This window comes from Uranotaenia lowii, chromosome 3, assembly GCF_029784155.1.
Source record: "Uranotaenia lowii strain MFRU-FL chromosome 3, ASM2978415v1, whole genome shotgun sequence".
Taxonomy (NCBI): Eukaryota; Metazoa; Arthropoda; class Insecta; order Diptera; family Culicidae; genus Uranotaenia; species Uranotaenia lowii.
In genome coordinates this window covers 11595771-11611146 of record NC_073693.1, presented here as the reverse complement: position 1 = coordinate 11611146, position 15376 = coordinate 11595771, and positions in this window count along the sequence as shown.

Here is a 15376-nt window from a genome sequence, read left to right as displayed (position 1 = left end):
ATTACGGTTCGTTGAAAAAAAAACTGACAAAAAACCAGACAAGTTGAAACCAATCGATAAAACAAACAAATGGGGAGCTGCCTGAATGGTGTTCAAAAAAAAAAAAAGAGAAGAGCAGCGTTGAATAAAAAACGCATCAATACAAATCGAAATGTAAAAGCTCAATAAAAATGAAAGGGGAGAAGCGAACAGACTCAACTAGGTAGGTAGGCCCACGGATAGAATGACCCTTCGAACAAAAGTGAAATGCTGGCCCAGAGTAGAATTGGGCGTTTAGTGATATGACGACGACGAGCTCCCCAATTGAAACAAATCGATTGAGGTGAATGCGATGCCATGGAAGAGAAATGCGAGGGGGATTCCTACTCAGTTCTGAAGTGTAGTCAACTCTTGTTACACTCTGAAGTACTAAATGAGATTTGAGGCTATAGTTGTGACCTTTTTGTTCTGTTTATGTTTTTTTTTGTGTTGCGTTTCATTGAGTGCATTCGAGTGGATCGGTTTATTTTTCAATTAGATCTCGGATAAATATACTCAAAGCTATATTTTTTACTGTGTTGTTTTACATTCCAGGTAGGATCGGGTGAAAATTTACAAACAAACTGCGGAATAAGCTTTTTCAAAAATCACTAAATAATTATAAGGTAAAACGCATTTCCACCAATGAAATTCCACCTTCCATCCACCAAATAAAAATGATCAATAAAATACTTAGATTGCTTCAAGTAGTAAAACATCATCAACCTATCCGCCAAAGTCAGCAATAAACATACGAGACTTAGGTATTCATATGCAAATTATTCATCAACCAACGCCATAAAACGATTACCAAAAACTGAGAGGGTTATCATCGAAACCCCTCAGCAGCGGACATATTTTTGAACTGTTTGGCTAGAGGCTGAAGAGATATTCACTTGTCACTCAATCAGCAGCCCTCCTCCCCCAGTTGACTTTGTGATCACCAGCTTCATCTGCCTAAAGTCAATATAAAACACGGGATCCATTGTATAGGAACTTATCCTATCGATTGGGTACTGCATTTAGGTGGGTTCATATTATTCTGGTAGACTTGAATTTTCAGTTGAAAAGAATATTAAAAAAAAATAAAAGTCTTTAAAAGCTTCAATTTATTTAGTCGACAACTTGGTTAACAATTCCCAGTCCCAGCTTAGCTAATAATTCAGATTTCCCCCAAATTATTCTTCCAGCAGCCACAATTTCTAAAATTAATTTGAATTTTCAACTCCGATTAATGATGAAATTTTTCACAACAACAGACAGTTCGACAAAATGGCGTTCAACAGATAAAACTGTCTAGCACTTTATTACTATTTGTATTCCCGACTCCGAAAAATCACGTCTGTCATGTTCAACCAACGCCTACTTCTCCCTCTTTTAAAGCCTGAATTTATTTTTTAGTACAAAATGAAAAGAATCGATTCAAACAAATCAATTATGACTTGGAAAAAGTGGAAGATTCTAATCACTAATCACTAATCATACTTCCACAGCCTGAACTTTAGTCTGATTCCGGAGAATAATAAAAGATTGTTATTATTCATTTTGTTTTTGTCCAAGTTTCCATTAGGTGAAAACATCTAAATAATAGAAAACATAAACCAGCCAGGCCCACTGTGAAACAGAGAACGCAGAAACGTCAGAATCAAAGAAAAAAAAGTAGACTGGTACTGGTCCTGGTCATCGACATTACTCTTGAAAAAAATAAGAACATGTTGAAATTTACAATTTCCTTTCGGTTCCTCTGGCATATGGTAACAGAATCAGACTTCTGCTGCCACGAGCAGAACCGAAACATTGTTTGTTTTTGTTCCTCTTGCTATGTCCAATTCGCAATCGAGAACAATGGATCAATGATTGCAGATGACATGTGAAGATGATAAACGTGGTACAAATGTTCACATACACGGTTAAGCGAGAATTCTAAAATTGGGTCCGTGGTGACACAACAGTGTTGCCTTTTATTCTTGGTAAGAGTATCAAAGTAGGGAATATAAGAAAAAAAGAAGTGACAAAAAGCTATCGCTAATGCAATGGGTAGTTGTTTAAGGACTTAACGAACTAACCTCAATAAATATAACTCTATTTCACCACTGAAACTCATTTAAACAGATCAACAAAAACAATTGGTGACACACATAACATTTCGAGGTCTGTCGAGAGCTCCAAAGGTTATTTTTGCTTCAGATGCAAACCCATCTGACTCAATCAATTCCTTGTATGTTTACAGGAAAAAAAAACAAACATTAATAAATTAACAAAGAAATCCCCAGCTTATATAACTTTTTAAATAGACTTACTATTATTTTTGACATAAGAAAATCGATTCTGAAGAAAAAAGACATTGCAGTACTTCAAGAAAATTGATGATATTTTAATTTTTTTTTTTTAAGAATTCTATAAATCTGATCAAATTAGGATTTTGTAGAAACCATTAATTAAATCAACTAAGATTCGAATAAATTTCTTAGGTCAAATTGGATCGTGCACTGTAAATAATAAGTCACCGACAATATTTATCTTTGCGTAGCTCCATTTCAAAGACATTAGGCTTCTAGAGATCGCAATTAAAATATGGAAAACTTCAAATAGTCACAGCAGGCCACAAAACATGCATAAGGAATCACATGTTGCAATCGAAAAAAATAATTTTCCGAAGTCATTCTCTTATTCAAATTACACCACAACGCATACAAAACGCCAATCGTACTCCGATTACTGGAGAGCAATTATTATGAGCTCAACCAGAACACCAGAATAAAATACGTTCCGGCAGCCATCAAAGAACAAAACTCATTCTAATCGCTCTCGGGCGCTTAAAATACGCATAAATTGCTTTCTTCTTCACTCGTTTGTACCTGTCAATTCCGACTTTCTTGAAAAACTTTGAGCTTCAAGTATATCATTGATTTATGCACGTTTTCAAAACTTTATCAGAATCAAAATCAGACTGACGAGGAACTTAACTCTTATTCGATCTGTTTAACACGCCAAACGCGAGCGACAATTACAACAAAACTTTCAACATGAAACTCATTAGGCACATTTGATTTTCACTTAAATTACACAACTTGTTATACTAATGTATGTGAACTTAACTAAAATTTTCGCCTATTTGAAGCACTTTTGGAAAAAATTCTTAAAAACTTGCGAAAACGAGGAGCACAAAAATTTTGACGTCAACTCTGAGGCACGGATTGCTTTGATCTCCTTGAAGAAAGTGGAATATTCTAATTGTTTGAAACTTGAAATTCTACTTCGAAGCCAAATGTTAGTTTCAGATAGCACTGGTCCTACTTTTCTACCCTTTGTCCAACCCTCCTAATTTGGATTCAACATGTTCTACTTTTTCAACATTTGAGTAGTCCATAGTTCATTTGATTTATGATAGTTTTTTTAATGTTTTAAAATTTTTCATTCACTATTATGACACAAAAAGGTTTTTGACAATCTACCAAATAAAAAAAAGTAAATAGATCACTACCTGCTTCTGATTATTTATTTTAAACCAAAATAAGAGCTAAACTGGTTTTTAGTCATTAGAAGGAGCTCGTATGAGCTCGTATCACTTTTGAAGAAAGGTTTCCCCAAAGAAGGTTTCCCGAAAAAGGTTTTCCCGAAAAAGGTTTTCCCGAAAAAGGTTTCCTCGAAGAAGGTTTTCCCCGAAGCAGGTTCCCCGAAGAAGGTTTCCCCGAAGATGGTTCCCCGAAGACGGTTTTACCCGAAAAAAGTTTCCCCGAAAAACTTTTTCCCGAAGAAGATTTCTTCGAAGAAGGTTTTCCCTAAGAAAGTTTTCCCCGAAGAGGGTTTTCACTGATAAAAGTTCCAAGAGAAGATTCCCCGAAGAAGGTTTTCCCGAAGGTTTCCCCAAAAAAGGTTCCCCGAAGAAGGAAAAGGAAAAGGAAAAGGAGAAGGTTTCCCCGAAAAAGTTTTCCCAAAGAAAGTTTCCCCGAAGAAGGTTTTCACCGAAGAAGGTTTCCGGAGAAGGTTTTCCCGAAGAAGGCTCCCTGAAAAAAGGTTTCGCCGGAGCAGATTTCCCCGAAGGTTTTCCCCGAAGATGGTTCCCCGAAGATGGTTCCCCGAAGAAGGTTTTACCCGAAAACAGTTTCCCCGAAAAACGTTTTCCCGAAGAAGATTTCCTCGAAGAAGGTTTTCCCTAAGAAAGTTTTCCCCGAAGAGGGTTTTAGCTGATGAAAGTTCCCGGAGAAGATTCCCCGAAGAAGGTTTTCCCGAAGAAGGTTCCTCGAAAAATATTTCCCCGGAGAAGATTTCTCCGAAGGTTTTCTCCGAAGAAGGTTCCCCGAAGAAGGTTTTCCCGATGAAGACTCCCCGAAGAAGGTTTTACCGAAGGTTTCCCCGAAGAAGGTTTCCCCGAAAAAGGTTCTTCGAAGAAGGTTTTCCCGAAAAAAGTTTCCCCGAAAATGGTTTTCCCGAAGAAAATTTCCTCGAAGAGGGTTTCCCCTAAGAAGGTTTTCCCCAAAGAGGGTTTTCGCCGACGAACGATCCCGGAGATGATTCCCCGAAGAAAGTTTTCCCGAAGAAGGTTTCCCCGAAGATGGTTTCCCCAAAAGAAGTTTTCCCGAAGAAGGTTTTCCCGAAGATGGTTTCCCCAAAAGAAGGTTTCCCTGAAGAAGGTTTTCCCGAAGAAGGTTTCCTCGAAGAAGGTTCTCCTAGAAAATTTTCTCGAAGAAGGTTTCCCCGAAGGTTTTCCCCGAAGAATGTTTTCCCCGTAGAAGGATCCCTGAAGAAGGTTTCCTCGAAGAAGGTTTCTCGAACAAGGTTTTTTGAAGAAGGTTTTCCCGGAGGTTTCTTCGAAAAAGGTTTCCCCGAAGAAGGTTCCCCGGAGAAGGTTTTCCCGAAAAAGAATTCCCCGAAGAAGGTTTTCCCGAACGGAACTTTTCTCCGAAGAAGGTTTTTTTTAAGAAGGTTTCTCTGAAGAAGGTTTCCCCGAAGAAGGTTTTAACGAAGAAGGTTTTCCCCGAAGAGTGTTTTTGCCGGAGAAGGATCCCGGAGAAGGTTTTCCCGAAGAAGGTTCCCCGAGGAAAGTTTCTCGAAAAAGATTTTCCCGAAGGTTCTCCCGAAGGTTTTCCTGAAGAAGGTTTTGCTGAAGAAGGTTTTCCCGAAGAAGTTTCTCCGAAGAAGGTATTCCCCCGGTTCTCTGAATAATGAGCGCTAAACTTGAGTGCAATGGAAAGCGAATCAGCACAAAGGCTCAAATCACGACAAGGACCATCGTTCTTCCACAGCCAAAATTTTAGTCTGAATAATAAAGGTGGGTTATAAAATTAATTATGATTACATAAAAACCCTTAAAATGACTAAAAACACTTGATGCTCCTTGTCGATAGTGGGAGTTGTTCCATTCATTCTTCAAAGTGGCTGAAGATGAGTTATTTTTTTTAAAGAATTCACAAAATTTTATCCAAATGTGATAGAACATTTGAAGATACAGCGTGAAAAGATCAAATTTTTATTTTCAATAATTTCTTTTCTGTTTTGGATAACTGTATACCCTCAATTCTAAATATCGTTTTTGAAGCCTCCGCAATATAAAAGTTTGTTGCTTACACCTTCAGTTAAATACCGCTTGAAAATTGAGCCCCCAGAATCCCAAACATAGTGCAATTTTGAGCTACCCTAATGGGCATCCTATTAATAAATGAAAAATTTATTCATCGTAAATTTATCTGTTGATTGATTTATCGGCTTGATCGGTGAAAGTGATGTCCTTTTTAGCAAGAACATTTTAAGACTATGACATTTTAATTAAAAGACAGATCGAAAGAAAGAAGAATTGAAAGATGGTGAAAATAAACGAATAGAATTTTATTTAGCAGTAGACTGAAAAGGACATCACTTTCATAGTTTAGGCCGCTAAACTAAAAAAAAACCTTCTTTGGAATGAAAGACAGAAAAAATAAGTCTTGATAAAATATCGTTAATGTTAGAAACGAAAGCCGAAAAATAGTCTTTTAAGTTTTTGTCAGTGTTCTTTTAAAAGCACTGTAATATTTTTTTTTATTACCATACCAATAAGTTAAATACAGCAATATAAATATTGAAAACACTTCAAAAATTAAATTTCGTTCAATTTAAAAAAAAACATTATGTTCTTATAAAATTTTCTAAACTATAATAATAGTCATTTCATGAACCTCCCTAAAGTATGGGATCGTACTCGAAGAGGTCCAATCATGTACAACAATTGACCATCGTCATTGCGTTTCACTTCACCCGTTTGTGCACGCCCTTTTAAAACGTTTGTTGTTTCTGCCCACCCACATCACACACCCAGTTGGTACATCATTAAAGGCAAAAAAAATCTCACTAGTACACTCGACAAACCATAAAAATCATACTTCCATTAGCGAGACGAATTTGTTAGTTTTTTTTCTCGTTATTTGCCAGCAAGAGACACCACCGCTTATCTTCAACTAACTCTTTTATCTCGCTCTTTCACTGTCTTTTTCTCTCTTTCCCAATAAAATTAGATTATCAGTAGTCCTTCTCTATAAAGTCCAGACTTAGACTAGCCATGTGCTTTTGACCTTCGAACACAACTTAGTTAAGCCCTACTTTATAGATGGTTGTAAATCAATTGAGCTGTACCTACCTAGATTTACACAGTTTAGACCTGCAACAATACACATCCCCAAATAAACAAATTTATATCAATTCAGCGCATGCAACATAATTTGCGTCGAAACTCATCTTCAGCATCATTGTTGTTGAATTATTATTAATGAAAGTGTCTTCAATTCAAACGATGATCTCCGGCTTCGGAAAGTCACAAGTCAGCATCGCAAACACACGAGATAAATACCGGGAAGAGACGAGTTTTTATTGACAGAATTTACAGTGTGTCTTCATAAGTATGGTGCAACGTTATCTAATTTTTAAAATAACACTTGATTGTTTCGATTTAAAATCAATACAATATTCAAGAAAACCTAAATTTAATTAGAGAAAAGAACAAATTATTAGCACAAGAAACGAAGGATTTTTTTAGGCTAATTCGAACTCGAAAATAAATTTGATTTGAATAAATGTGATAAATTCTGAATCAACTGAATCAAAGCAATCGAAAGATTCCTTTTAATTCAACCACGGTGATAAATTCCATATAGTTGAAAAATTTGATACATTTACAGAGACACAAGAAAATGAAAAATATTCCAAAGGAAAAAATTTAACACAAAGTAAACAAAATCAAGATATTTTTTAAATTAAAAAAGAAACCAGAAATCACCAAAATCAATAAATAAAAAAAAATCCTGATAATCAAGTAAATTATAGTAATCAGACAAATAAAGAAAATCAAGAAAGTCACGAAAATCAAGAAAATCCAGAAAATCAAGAAAATCAAGAAAATCAAGAAAATCAAGAAAATCGAAAAAAACAAGAAAATCAAGAAAATAAAAAAAATCAAGAAAATCAACAAAATCAAGAAAATCAACAAAATCAAGAAAATCAAGAAAATCAAAAAAATCAAGAAAATCAAGAAAATCAAGAAAATCAAGAAAACAAAAAAAAACAAGAAAATCAAGAAATTCAAGAAAATCAAGAAAATCAAGAAAATCAAGAAAATCGAGAAAATCAAGAAAATCAAGAAAATCAAGAAAATCAAGAAAATCAAGAAAATCAAGAAAATCAAGAAAATCAAGAAAATCAAAAAAATCAAGAAGATCAACAAAATCAACAAAATCAAGAAAATCAAGAAAATCAAAAAAATCAAGAAAATCAAGAAAATCAAGAAAATCAAGAAAATCAAGAAAATCAAGAAAATCAAGAAAATCAAGAAAATCAAGAAAATCAAGAAAATCAAGAAAATCAAGAAAATCAAGAAAATTAAGAAAATCAAGAAAATCAAGAAAATCAAGAAAATCAAGAAAATCAAGAAAATAAAAAAAAACAAGAAAATCAACAAAATCAAGAAAATCAAGAAAACAAAAAAAACAAGAAAATCAAGAAAACAAACAAAAAATCAAGAAAATCAAGAAAATTAAGAAAATCAAGAAAATCAAAAAAATCAAAAAAATTAAGAAAATCAATAAAATCTAAAAAATCAGGAACATTAAAAAAATAAGGAGACTAAAAAAATTAAGAAAATCAAAACAATCAAGAAAATCATACAAAATCATGAAAATCAATGAAATTGAGAAAATCAAGAAAAATAAAAATCAAGACAATTTAAAAAATAAAGAAATAAGGAAAAACAAAAAATTAAGAAAATCAAGAAAATCATGAAAATTAAGATAGTCAAGAAAATCAAGATAATGAAGGAAATCCAAAAAAATCAAGAAAATCAAGAAAATTAAGATAGTCAAGAAAATTAAAAATATTAAGACAATAAAAACACGCGAAAATCAAAAAAATCAAGAAAGTTAAGATTATCAAGAAAATCAAGAAACCAAGAAAATCAAGAATATTTAAAAATCAAGAGAATCAAATAAATAAAGAAAATCTATCAAAAATCAAAAATTAAATATCAAGACAATTAAAAATATTAAGAGAATCAAGAAATTTAGAAAATCGAGAAAATTCAGAGAAGTTAGAAAATCAAGAATATAAGAAAAATAAAAAAAAACAAGAAAATTAAAAAAATCGAGAAAAAAAAGAGAATCAAAAATAGAAGATCATCTAGAAAACCAAGAAATTCAAGAAAACCAATAAAATCAAGAAAATCAAGAAAATCAAGAATATCAAGAAAACCAAGAAAATAAAATAAATCAAGAAAATCAAGAACATCCAAATAAAATCAAGCAAATCAAAAAAATCAATAGAATTAAGAGGATCAAGAAAATTAAAGAAATCAAGAAAATCAAAGAAATCAAGACAATCAAGAAAATCAAGAAAATCCAGAAAATCAAGATAAAAAAAATAAAAAAAATCAAGAAAACTAAGAAAATCAAGATAATCAAGATAATCAAGATAATCAAGATAATCAAGATAATCAAGATAATCAAGATAATCAAGATAATCAAGATAATTAAGATAATCAAGATAATCAAGATTATCAAGATTATCAAGATAATCAAGATTATCAAGATTATCAAGATAATCAAGACAATCAAGATAATCAAGACTATCAAGATAATCAAGATTATCGAGATAATCAAGATTATCAAGATTATCAAGATTATCAAGATAATCAAGAAAAACAAGTAAATCAAGATAATCAAGAAAATTAATAAAATAAAAAATTAAGAAATAAACCAAATTAAGAAAATCAATAAAATCAAGCAAAACAAGAAAACTAAGAAAATCAAGAAAATAAAAAAGTCAAGAAAATCAAGAGAATCAAGAGAATCAAGAAAATCAAGCAAATTGAGAAAATCAAGAAAATAAAAAAACAAGAAATTCGAGAGAATCATGAAAATTAAGAAAATCCAAAATCAAGTAAACGAAAAAAATAAATTTTTTTTCAGGCGTATTAAGGAAATCAAGCAAATCATGAAAATCAAGAAAATCAAGAATATCAAGGATATCAAGAAATTAAAAAAAAAATCCAGAAAATCAAGTCAATGAATAAAATTTGAAAAATTAAAAAAGTTAAGAAAATCAAAAAAGAAATGAAAACAAAAATCAAGAAAATTTAGAAAATAAAAATTACTTAGAAAATCAAGGATTTAAAAAAAATATACATATTAAAATAAAATCTAGTTTATCATGCAAATCAAGAAAACTCAGAAATTCAAAAAATTTAAGTTGCATCACAAAAAACCAAAAAAAATCTTACCTATTAAGCAAATCGATGAATAAAACGATGATTTATCAAACAAGGTAAATCGAAAAAATAAGCCTAAGTCTAAATTTGTTTCTGTTTTCCTAAACAATTCGACACCAAAGTGTTTTCAACAACCAACCGATGATCGTTTGCAGCGCGCAAAGATCTAAGAGAGGCTGAAAAACGCGACGAGACAACAAAAACAAACATCATCGCTGCGCGCATAGTGTTCCGCGACAACCGGCTTATTATTGTTGTTCACTCGCTTAAGCTAAGCTAACTTCTCTCTCGAGTCTGCCTGAAATTATGCGCGTCCACACTGGACCCGGGACCATTTTCAATGTAACATTCGGGGGAAAAACAGTCAATCGCAAGGGGAACACGCGTTGGGTTCGCTAAACGAATTGACTGTTTGTTTGGTACCATAAGCATGGTTATGGGAGGCGTCGTTTTTGTTAGTTGCCGCTGTTGCTGGCATCGGAATTAGCTAGAATCGGTTTGCTCGCACAAACGGAACTATGTATTGGGAAAAAAGGGCTGCATACGTACCTACAATGGAATATGCAGCAGCGCTCCAAGCCAGATCGAACAAGAAGAGAGCGAGGGTGGAATCGAGTCAGTGAGTAGTGTCACGGAAAAACTGTGCGCGCAATCCGCCTGGCAAAACCAGTCGCGCACCAGTAGTATCGCATTACTGCTCGAACGATAAACACTGAGGCTTTAAGCTTCTCGACCCAATCACAATTCGGAACGGAACTATCTAACGACGCGACGGTGACGATTGGATGTCCGTGACCGGTTTTTTTCGGAATGCTCCGCGTCCCTTTATACCGTTTTTAAAGCTCTTATCACAAAGTAAGTTATCGGACGCGAACCAAGTGAGTAGGGAAATTCGTGAAAGTCGCTCACACGTGCGCGCTCGCGATCGCTCTCGGCTTTTGTTTACTTCCAAATTTGCTCCCTCCGCCTGCTAAGACGGGTGACGACTTTCGTCGTGTCTTTGGTGAGGTAAAGTGTGTGCGTGAGAAGAAGGCGACGTCTTATCAATTTTGTGACCTGTGCGGGGAGAACATTCTCCGGCCGGAGTGTTCTTATCAGCCGAGCAGTCCACTAGGAACTTCCACGCGGATACACTTTTTATTGACGAGCCGGTGTGGTATTAGGCAAAACTTGGTGTTCGAGTGTCAACGATTGTGACTGAAAACTAAACCCAAACCGGTTGGAATGTTTGTGGAAACACACAAACCCCAAATCGCTCTCATCAAATAATACTTATTCAATAGGGTAAACGATTGGAAACGCGGGTTGAATAAATCTCAATATCATTATGGGTGCGCAAAAGGTTTGAAGAAGCGCTAAGCATCTGGAGAAACTGCCAACCAAACAGTTAAGCTGGTCCCTGTTTTGACAGTTTGTGTCGGAATGTTAACTAAACACAAGCAACGACGGCCGACGACGAGGTCATCCATCTTCATCAATTAAGCGCGCCGAGAAGATCTCTATCGGTTCCGGGCCCGGGTTTAGCTGATCCCCTTTAGAGTCCCCCCTAGCCGAGACCTACTCAAGTGATTCAACGAACATCTGGTTCATCTTGGAAAATTATACACTCAAAAACTGCTTCCATCGAATCGACTGTGAAGAACAAGCAGGGTCCGCCTAATTAATTGCATCAGTGCGTCGCTCTGCGAATAAAAACATACATGCTTTAAACCAGTAACTAGTGATCATAGCAATCGCATTGCGATCAACGCCTGACGTCACTGCTGTCACCTGTCGGTCGTTAACACAGCTGATTAGACCCTCAGCGGGTACCCTGCGCTCATTGGGATGTGACTCCATGCGGAGGTTAACTCAAACAAAATCCTCGCGTAAATTTGTATGAATGAAGTGAAGTGATCTCTGCTCTACTGTGCAGCATCCGACTCCATCGGTGATGTCATATTAGTATAACATGTTAGGCTTCGCGCAGTGAAACTTGACGACCTAATGCAACCATCAAACCGATCCACATTGAAAAGAAGGCTCACAATCGTGTTTTTCGCTCTCTCTCTTTCTAGTTCTCTTACAATATAGTTTCAGTGAATTCAACGTACCTAATAACCAGAGTGTTTATTAGCAAATTGTTGTGATCTATGTGATTTATTTTCCTCTATCGGTGCTAATTTTTTCCTGCTAACAACGGCCGGCGTTCATGTAATACAGCAAAACGTTTGAAGTTTCGATTTCGTTCAGCACGTTTGAGTGGCAGCTGCAGATCAACAAATTGACTACGAGAAAAAAATCAAATTTAGTGATTTTTTTTTAATCTAGAGTTACTGAATTGCTTCCTCCACTGAAGTGAGTAAAGTTACGCTTAACCTAACTACTAGTCCCTAATGTGCAATGTCGCGACCCAAATTTTGACTAATTCGAAGAGCCAAACAAAGTTAATGGTATTCAAAGGCATCATATCATTTTTTTTCTAAATTTTATTGCTTATCAATCCAATAAAAATAAGTATTTTGAAAAATTCTTTACATCACGAAGAAAAAAGTATGGTATTTTCCATAATAGTACACTTGTTGTCATTCACATTTCTCATTAATTCTCGACCAACTATAAATATTAAACTTTCAACTATATAAAAAATAGATTATCTGATTCATGTCCACGTTTAACTATACATATGATAAACTCAACTATAATTGTATGATTGCTTTTGCGCATTCAACTATAAATATAAAAGATTCTAATATATTGTATGATTAATCGTGTACATTCAACAATAATTACAGAAGATTCAACTATAATAATATGAATGATTTGATTGTCAATAGGATAGATTCAATTATAATAATATGATTGATTTAATTGTAAATATAGTAGATCCAACTATAAAAATATGATTGATTTTATTATAAATATGATAGATTCAATTATATTTCTATGATTGATTCGATGAGGTCAACCATAAATATTGTAAATTTATATTCCCTTTATATTGGAAGTTATCATATTAAATAATTTTTTTTCTTCAGAATAATATAATGACTACGTTTTATTTTCTTTTAATTCATTATTTCTGCATATTGCATCTAGTTCGTTTGCTATAAAAGTTGACCGGAAATCTCAATAGACACGTCCTGGTTCCTCTGCTGTTTTGATTCATTTTTAATTTTCATGCATGGTAGCTCAGCAATATGTCATGACATCAATCTATCATTTTCTTTATCGACCTTAATGACTTACAAATACTAGTTTCCTGTGGGATGCTGCCATGATCACGTAAAGGAACGAGACCCACGTCGATTTTGCGGGCAGCCAGAGTAGGTGTTCCTTTCCCAATTCCAGGAACTGTCGGCCTACTACAGGAACCGGTGAAGGAAAATGTTTCCCTATTGTCGGAGCGCGCTTGCGCTTTGCCACCGATGTCAGAAACTGCTGGCTGAGCCCATAAAACAGCACAACAATCTCTGCAGCGAACACGTACTAGTCTCACATTTACGATTTTTTTTACTGATAAACACCGACGAACACATTTATAGTTATATACCTAATATCAATCATACATTTGTAGTTGAATTTGTCACTACAGTTGAATATATCATATTTATGATTAATTGTTAGAGGTTAACCAGAAATGTAAAGTTGAATCTATTATATTTATAGTTGTTTGCCTAAAATCAATTATACAATTGTAGTTGAATTTATCATATTTACAGTTGAATCAATTATACCATTACAATTGAATCTACCATATTTATAGTTAAATGTGAGAGGTCAATCAGAAAATGTATAGTAGAAACAATTATATTAATAATTTAATGCCTAAAATAAATCATACAAATGTAGTTGAATCTATCATACTATCAATTGAATCAATTATACCATTACAGTTGATTCTTTTACATTCAGAGTTGATTTTGCTAGGTCAGTCAGCAGTTTTTAGTTGTATCAAATATATTTATAGTTGAATGCCTAAAATCAATCATACAATTGTAGTTCAATCTATCATATTTACAGTTAAATCAATAATACCATTACATCAGAATTTCTGTATACAAAATAACTCATTTCCAACCGCTGATTGAGCACTTTTTTAGTTTATGATACCATACGTTTCGAATTGTCCCTCGAAGCGTATGGTATTGGAGGTTCACGCTTCTTCTTCTTTTCCTAACGTGTCTGCGTTCTCTACTCCACAGTGGGCCCGGCCGGTTTACGCTCTCTGTAATTTTAAAGTTTTGATGTCAACATAATGGAAAACATGAGCAAAAACTAGAAGAATAATTATTATCTTTTATTATTCTACGGGATCAGACATAAGTTCTTGCAGTGGAAGTATAACTAATGACTAGTAACTTTTAAATAAGAGAATTAGGATTTCAAAAGGTAGTCAAAGCTTTCCAGTGAGTTATCGATAACTCACTGAGGGTGCTAGCAAGTAGCTAGTGATACGCTATGGGTTTTTCAAATATTGTGGGTGAATTCATTTGAATTGACTACCTTTTTAAATCATAATTTAATGCAGCCAAGAAGTTCTTCAAAACTTCTTTTAGTAGGGAAATAGAACATTGCCTTTTATTTCTGAATTTTCGCTAATAATGATGAATTTGTAAAAACATCAATTTCTTGCCAAAATTATATGCAATGAAGCCCTAATTTTGTCACGTACCGATTTTGTCTGCCCCCGATTTTGTTAACCCCGGCTTTATTTTCTTTTTTGACCGGATTGTGTAATCATAAAATCTAAATGTTAACCTATTTTTAATGGATCATACTTTACACATTAAGGACGGCGAAGAAATCTAAGTTGGGAACGTTAAAATTCGACATTCAATATCCGAGAAACCACTGGACCAATTTCTACAAATTTTGTATCTTTGAGCTGATGAAATGGTCGTGTCAAATTTTGTAGAGTAACCGAGTTCCATCTGTTTTAAAAATAAGTTTTTTTTAATTCTGAAAAACGGTGGGGAATCGTGGACCACTAGATCCAAATGGACTAGATAACGTGCAAAGTTTAGGAGTTGACCCAAAACTGAAATTTTATAATACATTTGGTCATTTTATAGCAATTTCAGATGAGGAAATTAAAAAGAGAGATCGAATAATTTATAAAACCTGGCTTGCGAACATTTCGGCAAAATTCTTTGTATAGAAAGACAAAATATGTTTCGCAACTCTTTATTTGACATAAGAAAACTTTACAGATGGGAAAATGAGCATTCATTTTTGTTATAAACTTTAGGTTCCCCATCGATGCAATTAGCGGGTGCTTGTTTAATTATGCAAGTAATTTTTTAATTTTTTAAAGCTTGATAAATAAAAAAAAATTGATGTGTATTTACGTCAACAACATTTAGAAAAATATGCTTACGCAAAGCGACGAAGCAGTTGGATTGAGATTTTTATCACACATCTGAGATATTCAAAGTGGCCCACGTTACCCCACTCTCCTCTATCAAATACAGTCAATTAACAACATCCTGAACGGAAGGAGAGTGATAGATGTGGCGATGATTTAAATATAAAATACAGTGGTTATCAAGAAAAGATGTCGGGTTTTGTATTTTCAACTGTTTTTTTTTTTCAATTCCCATATTTAATAATTAGGAAAATTGAAAACAATTTTGGTAACTCTCTGCTCTA